This window comes from Rhamphochromis longiceps, linkage group LG5, assembly GCF_057381845.1.
Source record: "Rhamphochromis longiceps isolate RC_006_pf linkage group LG5, R_longiceps_female_GT1.1, whole genome shotgun sequence".
NCBI classification, from domain to species: domain Eukaryota; kingdom Metazoa; phylum Chordata; class Actinopteri; order Cichliformes; family Cichlidae; genus Rhamphochromis; species Rhamphochromis longiceps.
In genome coordinates this window covers 10,095,321-10,111,289 of record NC_140561.1, presented here as the reverse complement: position 1 = coordinate 10,111,289, position 15,969 = coordinate 10,095,321, and the positions used below count along the sequence as shown (strand labels likewise).

The 15,969-nt window shown below is 41.3% G+C and overlaps 1 protein-coding gene across 16 annotated transcripts in view; it reads right to left on the bottom strand.

Moving 5' to 3' along the window:
* The window catches only part of foxp1b (forkhead box P1b), a 151,113-nt gene that overhangs the window by 112,505 nt on the left and 22,639 nt on the right, over positions 1-15,969 (bottom strand). For 14 of the 16 annotated variants that reach the window (XR_014911695.1, XM_085405693.1, XM_085405684.1 and 11 more), the window contains one exon: positions 4,816-4,859. The exons of the other annotated variants lie outside the window; for them this stretch is intronic. The gene's annotated coding sequence lies outside the window, so the exon portion shown is untranslated. The remainder of the gene's footprint in view (positions 1-4,815; positions 4,860-15,969) is intronic. 16 annotated transcript variants of the gene reach the window in all.

The window sequence follows — 15,969 nt, the reverse complement described above, 5'->3', positions numbered from 1 at the left end:
CTGACACAGTTCTCAAGAGCTAAAGGTTTCTACTTTTACAGAAGCACTTCTCCTGTGTTTGGGCAAGTCGACTGGACAAATACTGTATATTGGCTGTCAGTGAGTGGTTGACCTCGCTTACTGGCCTGCCCCTATGTGAATTCAATTTGGGAAATGATTAACTTGCAAACCAAGACAGTACAGATAATTTTAACATTTTCCCCAACCTTAACAGGTGCAATAGCTTTTCAATAATGGCCAAATTCTGAACATCTTGAATGAACTTCACTTGAAAATGAGACGCTGCAACTGGGAATACATTTTACAAAAATGGAAAGTATAGAAAAAACATGTATCAACATGACCTCCATCAAACAAGAATAAATGGTAGTTTCAGCTAACGTCTGATTTACATTGTTTTAAAAAATATCCGTCTACATCCCAAAAGGTTGATTCTGTTCATCTGGACGTAACGTTTTCGGTGGGAGAAACGTTTCGTCACTCGTCCAAGTGACTTCTTCAGTCTCAGCTGACTGCAGGTTTCCCCAACCTTACAAACAGTGCCTGAAACTAGCACCACAGACTGAACAATGGGGAACTGTGAGGTCACAGCCCATTGTTGTGAGTGACGAAACGTTTCTCCCACTGAAAACGTTACGTCCAGATGAACAGAATCAACCTTTTGGGATTTACTTACCTGGATGACTGAGCATGCATCAAGACAGAGCCATCTACAAATTAGCACAGGTTCAGTGTGTGATGGAAGTTGTAGTTTCCCTAAAACAGTAAAGACTTAAAGATATACAAAATAACCATTAACTGTTAAATTAAGCTACCATAAAAATTCACACAGTAATCAAATGTCATTTTCCTATTACTGGCACACAAAGGCTTTGTTTGTGTGCTCCATATCCGCTCAGTGTTTCTCCCTCACTATCTTTCTCCCTCTCTCTTCCTTGTATTACCCCCAGCTTACAGCAGCAAACAGAGTTGTATGCAAATACTAAAAGCCATAATGCATTATATTGTTTGGTGTTAACATTTGAATATTTAAATGGCACGTTTTAGATCTAGATATTCCCATTTCAATTTCCATATACTGTACATGCTGCATGCAGACAGTTAAGTTTGACCACATGGCAGCCTGAATATTTTTTCAGTTTATTTGCATCTTTTCCGCACAATATTGGTTTGACATGCCATCATTTTCATTATTATGTTCTTGCTGCATATATACTTGTTAATAATGCAAGTTACCAATGTTTATTAAATGTCTCCAGTATGTGGCCAGTGTCACAGCCACAGAGCTAGATGTTTGAATCACCCACGTACATGCCACTTAACCAAATTGGCAAAGCTGATAAGCTGTATTTACATAGCAGTGTTGCTGAGCGTGATTGCTATCAGTAAAACTTCCCCCCACGCTTTAATGGAAAGTTGGGCTATAACTTAGTGTGGGTTACAGCTGCCCTCGGGAAAATAGCTCAATTACACTCATGGATATAAACACTCATGTGGTTGTCAAAGTGGTAAACAGATGTGGGGTGACAGTCTGTTGTATGTGCTCAGTCAAGCAGCTGTTGCCGCACCTTCATTCATGCACTTGTTCTGATGACGGATTCCTGTTTCTCTTCCCATGGCTCAAAGTGAAGCCGTGTTGTTTGCTTATGGGGCAGTGGCAAAAGGCAGATTATATGATAGAATATTATTAGTGTGCTGCCTGTGTGAAGCTGCACTTTTACTGCTGCTGTCAAACTGTCGGTTTGCACGGAGTGGACATGCATCTCCATAAAGACCTTTCTGTTATTAGGCAGGGCAGAACCAAACCCGCACCATCTTTCCAAACAGAGAAGACAGCATAAGAGCATTCCGAATGATGTCATATGATGTTATTTTGCCTTGGCGCACTGTGCATTTGTGCTCGCACAGTGTATTGAAAAGGACATCCCCTTTGGCTGTTGTCTCATTGGGAGCCTACCTGTCACACGGCTGATATGACGCTCTTTGAATGCAATGTGTACATGTGATCAGAGCTGCAGTGAGCACCCCAGATGACAAAGTGACTAGGAGTGTCAAAGCAGCCTACAAACAGGCCTGTCCTCTTCTAGACAGGAAGCTGGGAGCAGCAGAGGCGCTGCCTTGTCTCATCTGCCAGCAGTGCTCGCTGCCTCCCCGCCTCATCACAGCATCCATGTCTGATGGTGTGCACAACTCCATGCTGGACGGCTGTTTTGATTTCAGCCTGTGTGACACATCTGTTGCTTGTCACGTTGTGTTGTGCCTGTCTTGTGAGCGCGACCGGGGCAAATCTGCTTCTCATCTCTCTGTTCGTGTTTACAAACAGGGCTGGCGTTTACAAACAGGCCAGCATGGTATGTGCTGTGCAGAAGGTCAGAATGCCTTATGAGACACTAGGTGCACCTGTGCAGCTGCTACTACAAGCCATCAATCCTCATAACCTGCTGTAAATGTGTAGGTTGTAGAATGTGAGTGCTCTGTATAAAAAGATGCATTACCTACTAATAAAACCTGTATGAAATGTTAAGTAAAAGCCCCAAGTAATTGCGGCGCTGATTGTATATAATACACAGTGAAAGGAAAAAAGTTATGGATCTTGGTCACTTTCTCATCCTTTAAGAATTTCCAATCATTGTACACTACCTACTGAAAATCAATTACTTCCCTACCACGTCTAATTGAAAAAATTTGCTGTAAATCAAAGCTGCATCAAGGGAGCATTCTTCACAGTCCGCTCTTTATGGGCTTTCAAAGTACTCTGCATGAGCGCCTCACAAAACTACCAAAATCAAGGATATTCTACGCAAGACTTCCACTGTCAGCTTAAATACACGAGCGATGACTATGGCTAATTGGATCCATCCAATCCATCCATCTATGAAGCACAGATGCTTTATCAGCGAAAATCAAATGACATTGTTTCAATCAGCAAGGCGGGCACAGCACTAAAGAACCAGAAAGGTATTTATTAATGAGATGCTACAGCAGCTTAGAAGGGGTGCATTCACAATTGTTTCATTTCTATGTCCTTGTCTTTCCAATTAATAATCCAAAGTGCTTTATAATTACTAGCTTAGGATTCATTTCCATGTTAAGTGCTGCTGTGACCATAAATTGCAGTGGAAACAGTTCTGATAGCAATATTTTTTCACTGAATTTAAAACTGTGTTTTTTTTCCGATTATTGTTGAATAAATTAATCGAAAAAGACAAAAATGAACAGAAATGACTAAATTCAAAACTACACTAAAAATAACAGTAAATTCAGCTTTTGTCTACACGAACCATCTGCTTGAGTATCAAACCCTTGCCTGCTATGTAAATGCAATCCCTCTTAAGAGGGTGGGGAAAAATTTGAGATGGCTCATTTACATTGCCAAATGACACAACACTCATACTTTCCATTTACTATCAAACTGTTTTGCAGACACACTAACCTGGAAATGATCAGCCAGAGTACTTCCTCACCACCAAGTCAATGTAACATCACTGCTGTAAAACAAACTGAAATCACACTCAACGGCACACGGCGTGATCGAACACCGTGACTGCCATTTCGACTGGCCTCGTCAGACCACGAGACAACACGTAGCAGCGCTGGCACGGCAGGGAGGCACAACGCTGCTACGGAGCGCTAATATATTCAAAGAGGGATCATTTACTTAAGGCTTGCATCCAAGGATCAGCCTGGCCTTCATTAGCCTCAATCTGACACGGATGTGAACAACATGCTGCCCCTCCTCCCTCTGAACCCCAAACACTTGAATCCCTTTCCTTCTCTGAGACCTTCACAGCAAATTCCTCTGGAAATATCACAGGTTGTTAGCATTCCAGAGAGAATTTTACATGGGTGTACACTCAGGCTTTAATTAGAGACTCTATTTGATCATTCAGCAGCTGGGCTTTATTAAAAATATGGGTTCACCTCGCCTTACAGTCACCCCCGGCTCAGTGTGAAAGAGCTCACAGAGGCAGAAGAGTCTACGAGAGGAGAAAATGAATATTCATTGCTCGATACATAGAGTGTCTGTATGGGAAATCTACACCCCGCGAGGCAGTGTTTACACTTGGTTTACAACAACACTGAATATCAGTCATGTCACAATCACCACTGTGAGCAAAGTTCATCTCTATCTTTTTTTAATGTGAACACCTGACTAATAAGATCTCCATTAATAGTCTGTTTCCGAGCCACATGTTGTTTACTGAAAAGCTTCAACCGTAAATGTCAGCACAGAACCCAAGCTACATCGACCTGAAAGAACCAAAGAGATGTAAACTATATCTGACCAAGGTCGACAGGGACTATAAAACAAACACCGGGTTTAAGGTGAAGTCTTCCCTGCGTGAAGGTTAGCCATGTTTTGTGTTTACACTACACTGCAGGCTTTGAAATTGTTTTGCAGTGTGGAGTCTGCCCAGGGTCATTGTTTGTTTTTGACGTGTTTATACACCACACAAGGAGTAATGACTTCTAGGATAGTCTGGGGATGCAGACATGAGCCAGCATACTATCTGCAATTTTCTTTACTTTTCAGGTTCACAGTTAACTCTGAACACCAGCACGACTCACTGACCTGGCCCCTTGCACGCATTTAAGCATTCAAACTCATGTCAACATGCAACGGCATCAGGAAAAGAGGAAATCGGTTACTATGCAAAACCTTTCTTATCATCCTGTGGCATTCAAACTCACAACTATTACCATATAATGCCCTTCTTTGAGAAGACATTAGGAAGAATGCACCAAAAGCTAATGCACGAGTCGTGTTTCTTAACCAAATGCTGGTGTCTACTGATGTTTCTGTGAGGTACTTACTTTAATCTATGGCTCCACAGGATGTCACCACTGGAGTGTCCTGGCTGGATCGGCAAGCAGTCAGCAGAAGGGGAGGAGAGAAGAAGAGAGGAGGTAGTAAAGGAAAGTTAAGGGGTGGGGGTGGCAGAATGGAAAAAAGAAGAGAAACAGTGGAAATTATTTCAAACGTGAAGGTGACAAAAGCAAGAACATACTTATTTTTCCACAATCAGCTTTTTCAATAATAACCATGCTGTCACAACACGCAACCACATGCACCTCTCAGTTAAGTGTGAGTTCAAAACTGAAAGGTCACAAAAAAGGTCACTTTCAAATTAATATTCATGTCAGGCAGATAATAGGTTTGAACAGGCTTCTCAGTGGCCCGTTTATATATCAGTGGATCTAGATTTAGTCTCTCAAACAAGAACTCCCTTGATTAAACAAATAATGACAAATTCCAACAACTGTAACTGAGTCCAAATTAATTTGAACATTGCTCTAATTGCATTTAAGCACTCCTCCTCCCTAACCTAAGATCAACCGCGTTTTAATTACTGCCTTCTGAAGAATGAATCCCCGCAGTGGCAGTGGAAAAATAAAAATAGAGCATGTTTTACAGAACACTAAAATGTAAATGTTTTTGTTCGGTATAAATAAAGCTCCACTGCACTGACTTCTCACAACACTCGTGCTTTCTGAAATAGCTTGTTCGCCCTTTTCAAATTGCCACACATTAGCACTCAGCCTCTTACAGCCGTGCTCTGTCATTCAGCTCTACTGCCCCATGCCCCTTCGCCTTAACTCTTTCCCTCCGTTTGCAAACACGCAGGGAAGAGACGGCGAAATGTGTTTCCTGAATGGGAGGAGAGGTGGAAAAAGCCCATCCTGCCCCAAGAATCACCGCCGCCCCGCCAGAGCTGCCGCCACTGGCCTTTCTGCAAAGGCAGCAAAAGTTCCCCAAGAGGGGAGCGTCTGCCAACTCAAACAGGGCTCATTCTCCTCTCTCTGGGCCGTCAGCCGCCCATGTGGGCCTGCGCTGGGCTTCCTGAGGGCTCAATGCAGCTGGAGGACTTTGAATAAAGGTAACGCCAATGTCACAGCTACTGTAAACTTGCGAGGCTGCTCCTGTCAGCAGGACATTCCCAATCAAAGCAGAAACAACCCCACCTAAAACACAACACATTGTTTTTTTCCACTGGCCCCAAGTCCAAACTTCCCACGAATCACAAAGACAGCACACAGGCGAGAGGGCAACCACGGTTCCCTGATCTTGCCAAACAAAATGCCAAGAGACCAGGAATGACATTCAGCTCTGGGGTTTAAAAATACGAGCAATTTGAAAATGATTAGTCTTATTTTCTTGTTGAGCGCCTGACACAGGAGAGGAAACCAGAACAATCAACCCAACTGCCTTTTTTTCTGCTGAATTTAGAAACACTAATTAGTTTTGCTCTCGTAAAGCCAACCTGAAAACGACCAATTAGAAAGTGAAAATGAGACATGCAGAGAAACAAGAGCTTGTCATTTGCACTGTTTAAGTCCCATATGCACAACTTTACTGTGATGACTTTCACACAAGCTCGAGATGATTGGCATGCCACCTACTAAATTTGATGTCGCATACACACACACACCAGTCAAACAGCCTTTTGCCTAGTTGGATGAAACTATTACAGATCTGTACGACCACATCAAATTCAAGCTAGGCAGCCTGGGCATGCAGATGTCTGAAGCACCAGGCTGGGAGAGGATACAGCCCACCAGGCTGACCACAGCACCAGCTGGTTACAGCTACAGACGTACCAGAGCCAAACTGCTCCCCCTTACAGGTGCCTCTTCTCTGAGTTTCCTCTTTCAGGGGTACTGGAATAATACATCTGTATGTACTCTTTCACTGTAACAACTGAGGCAGGTATCTTTAAGTACTTCTTTTTCAGACACACCTGAAATATATTTCACCTGCTGAGTGCCGTTGGTTCACATCTATCCAGTCACTAGAAGTGAACGTAAAATGTGAAAATTATCTGCAGGAATTTCAGTGCTATTCCCCCGGCAAACAGTGGCGAGTGTTTCATCACTGTCGGACTGAAGACGGATGAGCTGTCAGTGCCTTCCCCTGTCCACAATCCAGCTCCTGGGCTGGGAAGTGGCTAAAAAAGGCCGGGGCAACGCTTTCCAGGACTGCGCCTTTTACTGGGAGTAATTCTCAGATGCCAGATTGCTGCCAACGTCCTTGCAGCCAATGGCAGAGAGGCCAGTAAGTTCACATTAACTGCAGAGTGTAACTGCACTGAACATCTGCTCATGAATGAGAGCGCTGCCCACTAACTCAGCTAGTTGAAGCCCGCTGATGAAAAATTCAACGTTCTCCTCGTTGGCACGCTTGTTTTGCACTATTCTCCTGAGCCCCTAGAATTATATTAAGAGAATTTCAGCACGGCCTGGTGTATCTGAGAGAACAGCTGGCGCTGAAAAGAGATCTGCCGCTCGGCGAGGGCTCAGGGACTTCACACGGGATCTGCCTTCTCCTACACCATTTGTCCTTGAAGAGAAAAAAAACCCCACCAGTGTTAAGCACCCAGGTAATAATAAGAAAGCAGAGGCTACATTTAGCTGATTACACCACCCGTGTACAGCGGACAGCGCATAACCACTGAAGACATGAATCGATATTGAGTGGAAAAGGAAGACAGAAGAGCATTTGTGACATGAGGCAGCTCCCCCGACCTCAGGAGGCCTATTCGGTGCACCTCTCTTTTGTTTGTCTTGTTTGGCTCATTAGATTGTTAACTAGGAAGAATCTGCCCCCCAACCCCACAATATGGAACAAGCTGAATCAGAAACAAAGGCAGTGTGTTAAGGGAACAACTACTTCAAAGACCTTCAAGTGCTGCAATCATGTGCCCCATAAGTTTCTAATGTTACAGGAGATGTGAAATGGACAAATATACAATGTTCAGGCAAACAATGAAAGTTGTCATGTTCATGTTCTACGACAACTACTGACCCCAACTTTTTCTGGCATGCCCCATTTCACCACCCAAACCCAGTTCATGCATCACTCGCAGCTATTTTTAATCAATTGGCAACTATAAGAAATGATCCAAATTTCGGTAAAAATAATGTTTAGCACGGCAGCAACAGCAAACTCCCAACTTTCATTTTCCCAAATCAAAAATCATATTTATTCAACTTAACTTGACTCTATATTTTGCCCCTGAAAAAAGGTACACGGTGACATGAACTGACAAAGTCTTTCCTGTGAAGATGATGAAACCGTTTCTCCATTTAAAAATGTTAAATTTAAGGAAGTGATGACTGCTTGCAAACACTAAGAATAAAAGATTACCAAACTCGGTAATTTCACTTCTGTCTTTCTGGAAATACAGTTAACATATTTCTATATGTCAGCAAAGAGCACAAACTAAGAGAGCAAAACCATGTTTCTCATAGTTGATTTAGTTCAAATCTCAGTTTTACAATGTCTGACCTTTGCATCAAAATCAGGTGATTTTAATACATCTCTGCCTTCATCTGGATTTCTGTGCTTCGTGTTGAAGGAAGCCAGAACAAGCTTAATTCATTTCTTTAATACCATGCACTGGATAATGTGGAAATCATGGCAATGGCCCAAAAGGGGATCCGTGAATATGATATTGCCATTGAAAACTGAGAGGATGTCTGGTGAGAAGCTCATTTAGCTGGTGACAAATGACAGCACTTTGTCTTCCTGACAAGATCCCTCCTTCATCAAATGTCCAACTTCACATGGAAATAGGAAATCACACATTATCACACTGACAAACAATTACAACCATGTCATTAGCAGCAACCCTGGGCCTGGGACCATTAACAAAATACAATGTTGCACACCACGCTAACCATCAGAAGGAACACAGGATGTAGATGAAAATCACTGATAAATCAATCATGACACAAACAACCTGATGCTTATAGTTTGGGAGCTATAAATGGAGGGAATGAGGGGTGATTACAGTCGTGTGTGCCAGCTAAATAAATCACAAAAAAATTAATAAATAAAAAAGCTCAAGCAATCAAAAGTTCTGAATAAAGATTTACGTCTTTGCTGATGACAGAACAGTGCTTGCTTTATATTAAAAGTCAACACTTTAAAGGAGTTTCACTCTACGTGACTTAATCAGATATGGAGCATTAGTATCTTTTTTAATACATCTCCCAGTGTCAGGCAGCAAATGAAAAAAGCTAGCCTCTGTAAATATGACTGCTTACTTCTAACACAAACATTGTTGACACCTAATGTAATTTCAGCGGGACATCCAGCTGAAAGCACACCGGGGTAATATAATGCTCTTAATGAGAATTCCTTCCAGCTTGAGACCTTGGCGAGATAGCCATAATGCATGGCTTCTCTTTTTAATAAAATAATTGTTACAGTTATTAAAGATGAATCTCATCACAGCCGAGATGACAAAATAATTCATTACCAAAACCAAGGCTTTAAATAGCTGCAAATTATGGAGCCCTACCCCCAACCCCTGGAAAATACACTTCTAGATAAATGGCTTCGTTATTTCATATAAATATTAGATATACAGCATTCTGCCCTTGAAAGGAAAAAAATATTGCAGCTGTCCATTAAATAAGTTTGCATACACACAATGCACCATGGGCAACGCGTCAATAACTATTCAAAAATACATAAAGAAATAAACAGTTTTCCAAACCTGTAGCAGCCACAAAAAAACCCTACTCTGTTTTTTTTAATCAAACCGTGCATTTGTTTTATAAATTAATTGCATCTAAATCAATTCTGTTAAGCAGAATGACTGAGTTAGACTGTATTTTTTTACTGTTACTACAATAATGACCACAATTGTAATGTTATGTATATATTTTCTCTCAAAATTTCAAATGAAAACACAAATGTAGATAAATCTAAATTACACTTGTCCTCAAAAATTACATAGAAGCATTCTTAAAAAAAAGAAAAAAAAAGAAAAACCAGACACATGCACACAACACTGATCGGCTACTGCCTACATGACGTTGCACGTATTCCAGTTTGGCTTCTTTTGGAACATCCTATGTTTTTCCTTATAGCACCTCCATGTGTGAAACAGAGAGTGTTGGAAGATATTTGTATTAACTTTCACCAATCCATCCCACCTCCACCCCTTCCTGTTCACAGCTCGCTTCTAGTTTTATTTATGTATTCAAAAGAGATAATTTACAGTGATGGCATGGAAACTTCCCAGCATGCCTTTTAACCTGTCGTTTTTCACTCTCTCTGCAGCAGGATGTCCAGAGGAAATGCTTTATTAAGATCCTGCCGACATGAAGAGCTGCTGTGACTTACTGGTGCATTACTGTCTAAAAGGCAAAGTTATTTAGACCAATAAAAGGCTAATATATTGTTGGAGTGGAATTACACAGAAGTTATCTCTGCCTTAATAACATCACCGCAACCCCTGATGTTGTTTAGATCAATAAAGCCCATTAAAGTACAGACCTCAAGCGCAGATAAGGCTGCACTGCCACAGCAAAATACAGCTTGCTAGCATCTGAGAGATCAGAGGTCTTTCTCTGGCACACAAAAAGTGGTCAAAATGAGAAAAAGACACTTCAACTTAATACCATAAAAACCTTAAATTCAATGAAGTTCACCGTCTGCCTCCTGGAGCCTCCTGGCCTACACATAAACAAGTAGGAAGATGCTAATGGATTTCAGATATTGGTCAGACAAAGTAAAGAAAAGCCAGAAGATGTCAAAGCAAAGGTGAAACTGCGCTACACCCCACGGCTTCATCTCTGCACTGGGTTTCCTGTTAGGAAGGGGTGGGCTTTTAAGCAGCTCTCTTATTTCAACACTTCCAAAAAAAAAAAAGTCCTACTATAAACTCCCTCTTGACCTTCAACTTTGCCTTCGAACACAATTTCATAAAGGGGTGAATTTTCCTTCTTTTCCCGTCAGTGCAGCTGCTTATTCTCTGCACCGATGATGTCACTGTAAACTCTGATTCAAAGATTAAATGAATTTCACCCACGTAAGGCAAGGGGGGAAAAAGTGCATAAAAGTAGACAACAGCTGAAAAAACATGTCTAACTATGTCATCTAAGGGGCTCATTTTTAACAGTGTCCACCAGGTGATGCACTAAATCATGCTGCTGTCCATCAGCCCTAAAGACAGATGACCACAGCCTGACCACTTGCTTGAGGCTCCGCCCCAAGCAAAGATGACAACACAGAAAGAAGAAAAGAACATCAGAGTGTATGTATAGCTGCGTATATGTGTGTGTGTATGTATGTGCACTTTCTCACTTTTGGGAGTGCAGACGGCATTCACGTGCACTTGTAAATTGCAGCACACAGAGATACCACAGGAAACCACAGGAAACGCTATCTCTATAAGCACGCGAAAAACAAACAAGACTTTTTTTTTTCTTTCTTTTAAATACAAAATGTCCCCTATGGCTTATACAATGTCAATAGGAAGTTTACAGACACCGTGTGCTCAGATGTGGGGGGAACTACGCTGAAGACACAAACAATGTTTTAAAAAAAAAAGAAAAGAAAAGAAAGAACAAAAAGACAATAGCAACAGTATTTTTGCAAATAAGTTTCTGTTGCTTCTCACAGACTCATCTCAATGTACACCTGGGAAGACTGCGCTGGACAGATGCTGTAATTCCAGTGCCGGATTAAAGTACTAAAACTCACCCAAAAATGTTTCCATCATCATTCTTTTACTCGTCTGTCATTCTCCAACACTCTGGCTCATGCTTTAACAGCTGTAGCCACTGCAGCCCAAGCATATATATATGGTTCATGTGTATTTTTACACAGCATTATCCTAGTACAGTAAATCACAGCTAATTTTAAACAGGACTTGTAATGTCTTTATTTATTTTCTAACAAATGTACACTGATGGTGTGGTGAATGTTCCTAGTAACCATGACCAGGTTTTCATGAAATCAGGTCAAAGAATTGAGCAATAACTGCAAACCACTGGTTTAAACTCACTTTCAGCTATTTTCTGCTCACTGACCTGTACGAAGCCAATGAGAGAATTAATATGGTTATCTCAGGGTAACCGATCAGATGAGAGTTTGCTTAAAAGAAAACTGGTGGGCTCCAAAATGATGAATAAGAAAATATTCTGAACTGTGAATCATGCAAAGCTACTTTCCATGAATCACAATCCAAGACTAAACAGCTAGAACTGGCAATGACGTTTAAGACATTTAATAAGGTTTAAGAAGTTGCAGCTTCCCTCAGTTTGATGGCCTGTAAGAGGTTGTACTCCACTTTGCTGATTTGAGAAACAGATTGCAATTATCAATGTGTCCACATGCATAAGTGACACATAAAAAATTGGGGGGGGGGGGGGGAATGCAGCACAGAGATCTTCAGGAGGTCCAAAAAAACTATTTATCTAACATCTAAATACAAGAACCTTTAAAGGTCTTGAATTCAGGTAATTTCATTTAAATCATTTTAGGATTTTTACAGCCCCTGCAGACAGCTGTGACATAGAGACAGGACAGAACATCTGTCACAGTGAGGACTGTGAATAATAACTCCAAAAATGTATCAGCTATATGACAATGTGATATTACCGAAGAATAAATACACTGCAGACAAAAAAGGGAGAGAAGAAAGATGAGGCGGGAAGAGGACATACAAGAGAGAGCAAATCCTCTACCAGCAAGTGAAAGCATAAATAAAGTGTGGCACATCTTTTACCTTCTTCAATTATCTGCCTTTTGACATGCAAGCTGAGCACAGTGTAATTAACATCTCAGGAGATAATGGGGTCGCTACTCACTGATCAATCTCACACATATATTATCTGCCTTTTACCAATCCAAGCGCCTGTTATTCTAGGAAGGAAATATTCCAGAGCGGACTTTTTCCCCCCTTTTGGGTGGGGGCATTTAATAAAACTCTGGTAATAGGCCTAATGACTCATCCAATTGGACTCATCTTCCAAAACATCAATTAGTCTAAGACCCAACTATACACAGCATTGTGTATAGCAGTAAATAGAAAATCCAAACCAATTGAAGGAAGAGGTGACCAGGCTGTCATCATCTATTACATACACTGCCATAGATGAATAAAAACACTTTAAGACTGCTCCCTCTGCGTCTAGAGCAGTTACAAGTGTTGTTGCTGAGTCTGCCGACCCGATAAAAGCATTTAACAATACTATATGACTATTTGAACTTCCTAATGTTGCTAAAATACACTTTTTTAAAGAGGGAATGTTTGGTTTGTGAATGGAAATAAACTTTGCAGTATATTGCTATTGCAAATTCTTTTTACCCCCATAAATACAGATATTACAAAAGCACAGACAGAAAGTCCTAGACTTTCAGCCATTGCCTATTTATGTCAAGACTTTTAGATCAAATCACTTGTGCTGTAATGCATTAGTGAATTTTAATTCACTAATTTTAATTAATTCACAATTCTGCTCATTTTGAGCTGCATATGTTTTGTTCTTATTCTCTAGTAAAACAGTTTTTGTACACTTCAAAATAATCTTCATGTACCCCTCCCCCCAACTGTCATAAATAGCGGGTGGGTGGACCTGTAGTAATAGCCACAGTTGTACTTTGTTAGAAGACAATATCAAAAATATCCCCTCTACCTGACATCACACAGAGCCAAAAGTAAAAATAACAATAAAAAGCTTTCTGACACCAAACTTTTTTAGCTTTTTACTTGTGCCTACACTTACTTCACTGTGTGAAACCAATTTATCAAACACATGTAGAATACACGATAGCTCTAGCTACTGAGTCACATAACATTTAAAATGTATTTTCTGTCAATTGTACCTTGTTAATTTAAATAAATCCTCAACGTTCTGAAGTCATTGACACGAGACACCTAAAAAAGAACTATGTGGTAACTGGTTATCTTACATTACTCATCTGCCCTCCCACCAACAATGTCTGCTTTTCATGGTTATTCTAAATGTATCTTTCCCCCTCGACTGCCGCACTGTGGTTCTCCCTTAGGTTATTTGCCAGATGCCTTTGAAGAAACCTCAAATCAGTACTGAAATTTATGTTGTTGTATATGTGAGTCACATCCACATGCTGCTCCTGTCAGGTCAATAGCTACCTTCACAGATTTGAAGATGTGTCCCACGACAGAAATGACTAGCACACGGCTAACTAAAAGGGATAAAAGAAGCACAGAAAGCACTTGTTAACGCGCAGTACATTTGACTTCTGAGAGCACTGATGGAAGCAATGATTGAATTCACCAGCGAGGAGAAGCAATACTTCCTCTTTTAGAGACTGTGACGACAAACGTGTGTGTAGCAACTGTGTATCTGTAATGACAACTGCTGTTTAAATTGCATCACCCACAGATGTGTTAATCATCCTTTATATATTGGACAGTGGTGGCAAACCTCAAGACTGAGAATAATACTTGCTTTTGCTTTCTAATCCTACTTCTGATTTAATAAAAATTGTCTGTCGTTTTCATATTGATCTTTAACTACACTACAAGTAAAAGTAGATTCAGTTGGTTTCAGCACTTGGTTGTTACAAATTCAATTTTGATAAATCTACAAGACTGACTACTAAACTTTACTTGTCAAAAACATTAAAAAAAATAAAAAACAAATAGTCTGTGAAGGTCCAAAAAGGCATTCAAAAAGCTGTAAGTCTTGCCCAAAGAAGCGAATGTAAGACAATGGCTGCCGTTGCTGCAGGGAGCTGTACTTTAAGTATATTATTAACTCAACACTGCCTGGACATGTGGGGGCTGTTTTACAATTTAGGCTTTAACAGATGTGGATTTTATGTGGCAGGTTCTCCAGAGTTTAGATGCTGCTGTCCACACAGATGAGGCCGTAAGGCGGGTCATAAAACCTGCCTTTGAAACTTTGGACGGATTAATGCCGACATGACAGCTAGTGAGCAGAGATCAGAACGGCTCACCTTTTCAACACACTCACATGCTTACCATCTGATATCCTACCAGACGAAAGCCGAAGTTGGAATCTAATGAAAAAGCAAAAAAGGTGTGCCTGCAGCAGGTTCACTTTTATCTGACTAATCAACTAATAGTTTCAGGATATTTCCTCCTGGGTGGTATGAAAGGATGTTGCACACACTTGCATGTTTTAAAATGAGCAGTTTACTAAAATAGTGAATAGTGTATTATAGGGTGACAACAATGGTAATTGCACTTCAACCAGTGTACAGTGTAATTATTGGGATTTACACCCCCACCCCCACCCTTACCTGCCCACCCCTGCTTTACAAGGTAGAATTCCTGGAAGGGAACCTGACACACTCATTTGAACTTTCTTAAAACACACACTCTTTTAAATGTAAGCTTTTCTCACAGGCTCCGTTTTGTTCACTGCCTTTTTTTTTATTTTTAATTAGATTATGTAACACCTCAAGAAAATCTCTGTCACACAATACAATCTTAGTGCTTCACACACTCCTTTTTTTCAGTGACCCATGTTGACTTTGGTACCACCTCCTGGGTTAGGCAGGAAGACATGCTGAGTGAGCTCTCTGCTGGCTGGATCCAGACCCAGCCTCTTACACAATGCAGGCTGCCTGGCTTGCAGCAGGCCAGCCCCTCCTCTCCAATAACCCACTTCCCATTCTTGATCAAACCTGGGGATTGTAGTGTAAGGGTGGAGATGAGAAAGATGGGAGGAGGTGTGTGTCTGTGTGTGTGGTGGTGGTGGTGGAGAAGGGGGTGCACATCCTGCGTGAAACCGCATCCTGAACAAGCATCGCTGCATCTCACTGTAAATAAATACTCTCTCCTCCGCGCAGCTTCCGTCAACTGTCACCGCCTTGGCTCCCAATCACCTTCAAGTCCAAACAGGAAAGTGCAGGGAGGCGAGGGAGATGGCAGATATGAGCTTTAATTTGCTTCTCGCTGCACTTTAGCCCGGGTGCGCACTACTTCCTATACTCCTGCTCTGACCAGCTGCCCCGGCTTCGTTCCAGACCCTGAGTCCTTCCTGTCACCTTTCATTACCACATTATCCAGGAGGAGGCTCCCTGTGTAGCTGGGAAATCACCATTTGGTGGGACACCCACCCCCCGCCTCATTTATGTTGTATTGTGTGAGACATTCAAAGCCACGCGCAACATCCTCAGAGGAGTGCTGCTGCCTTGTTACCTGCTAATCCCCTGTG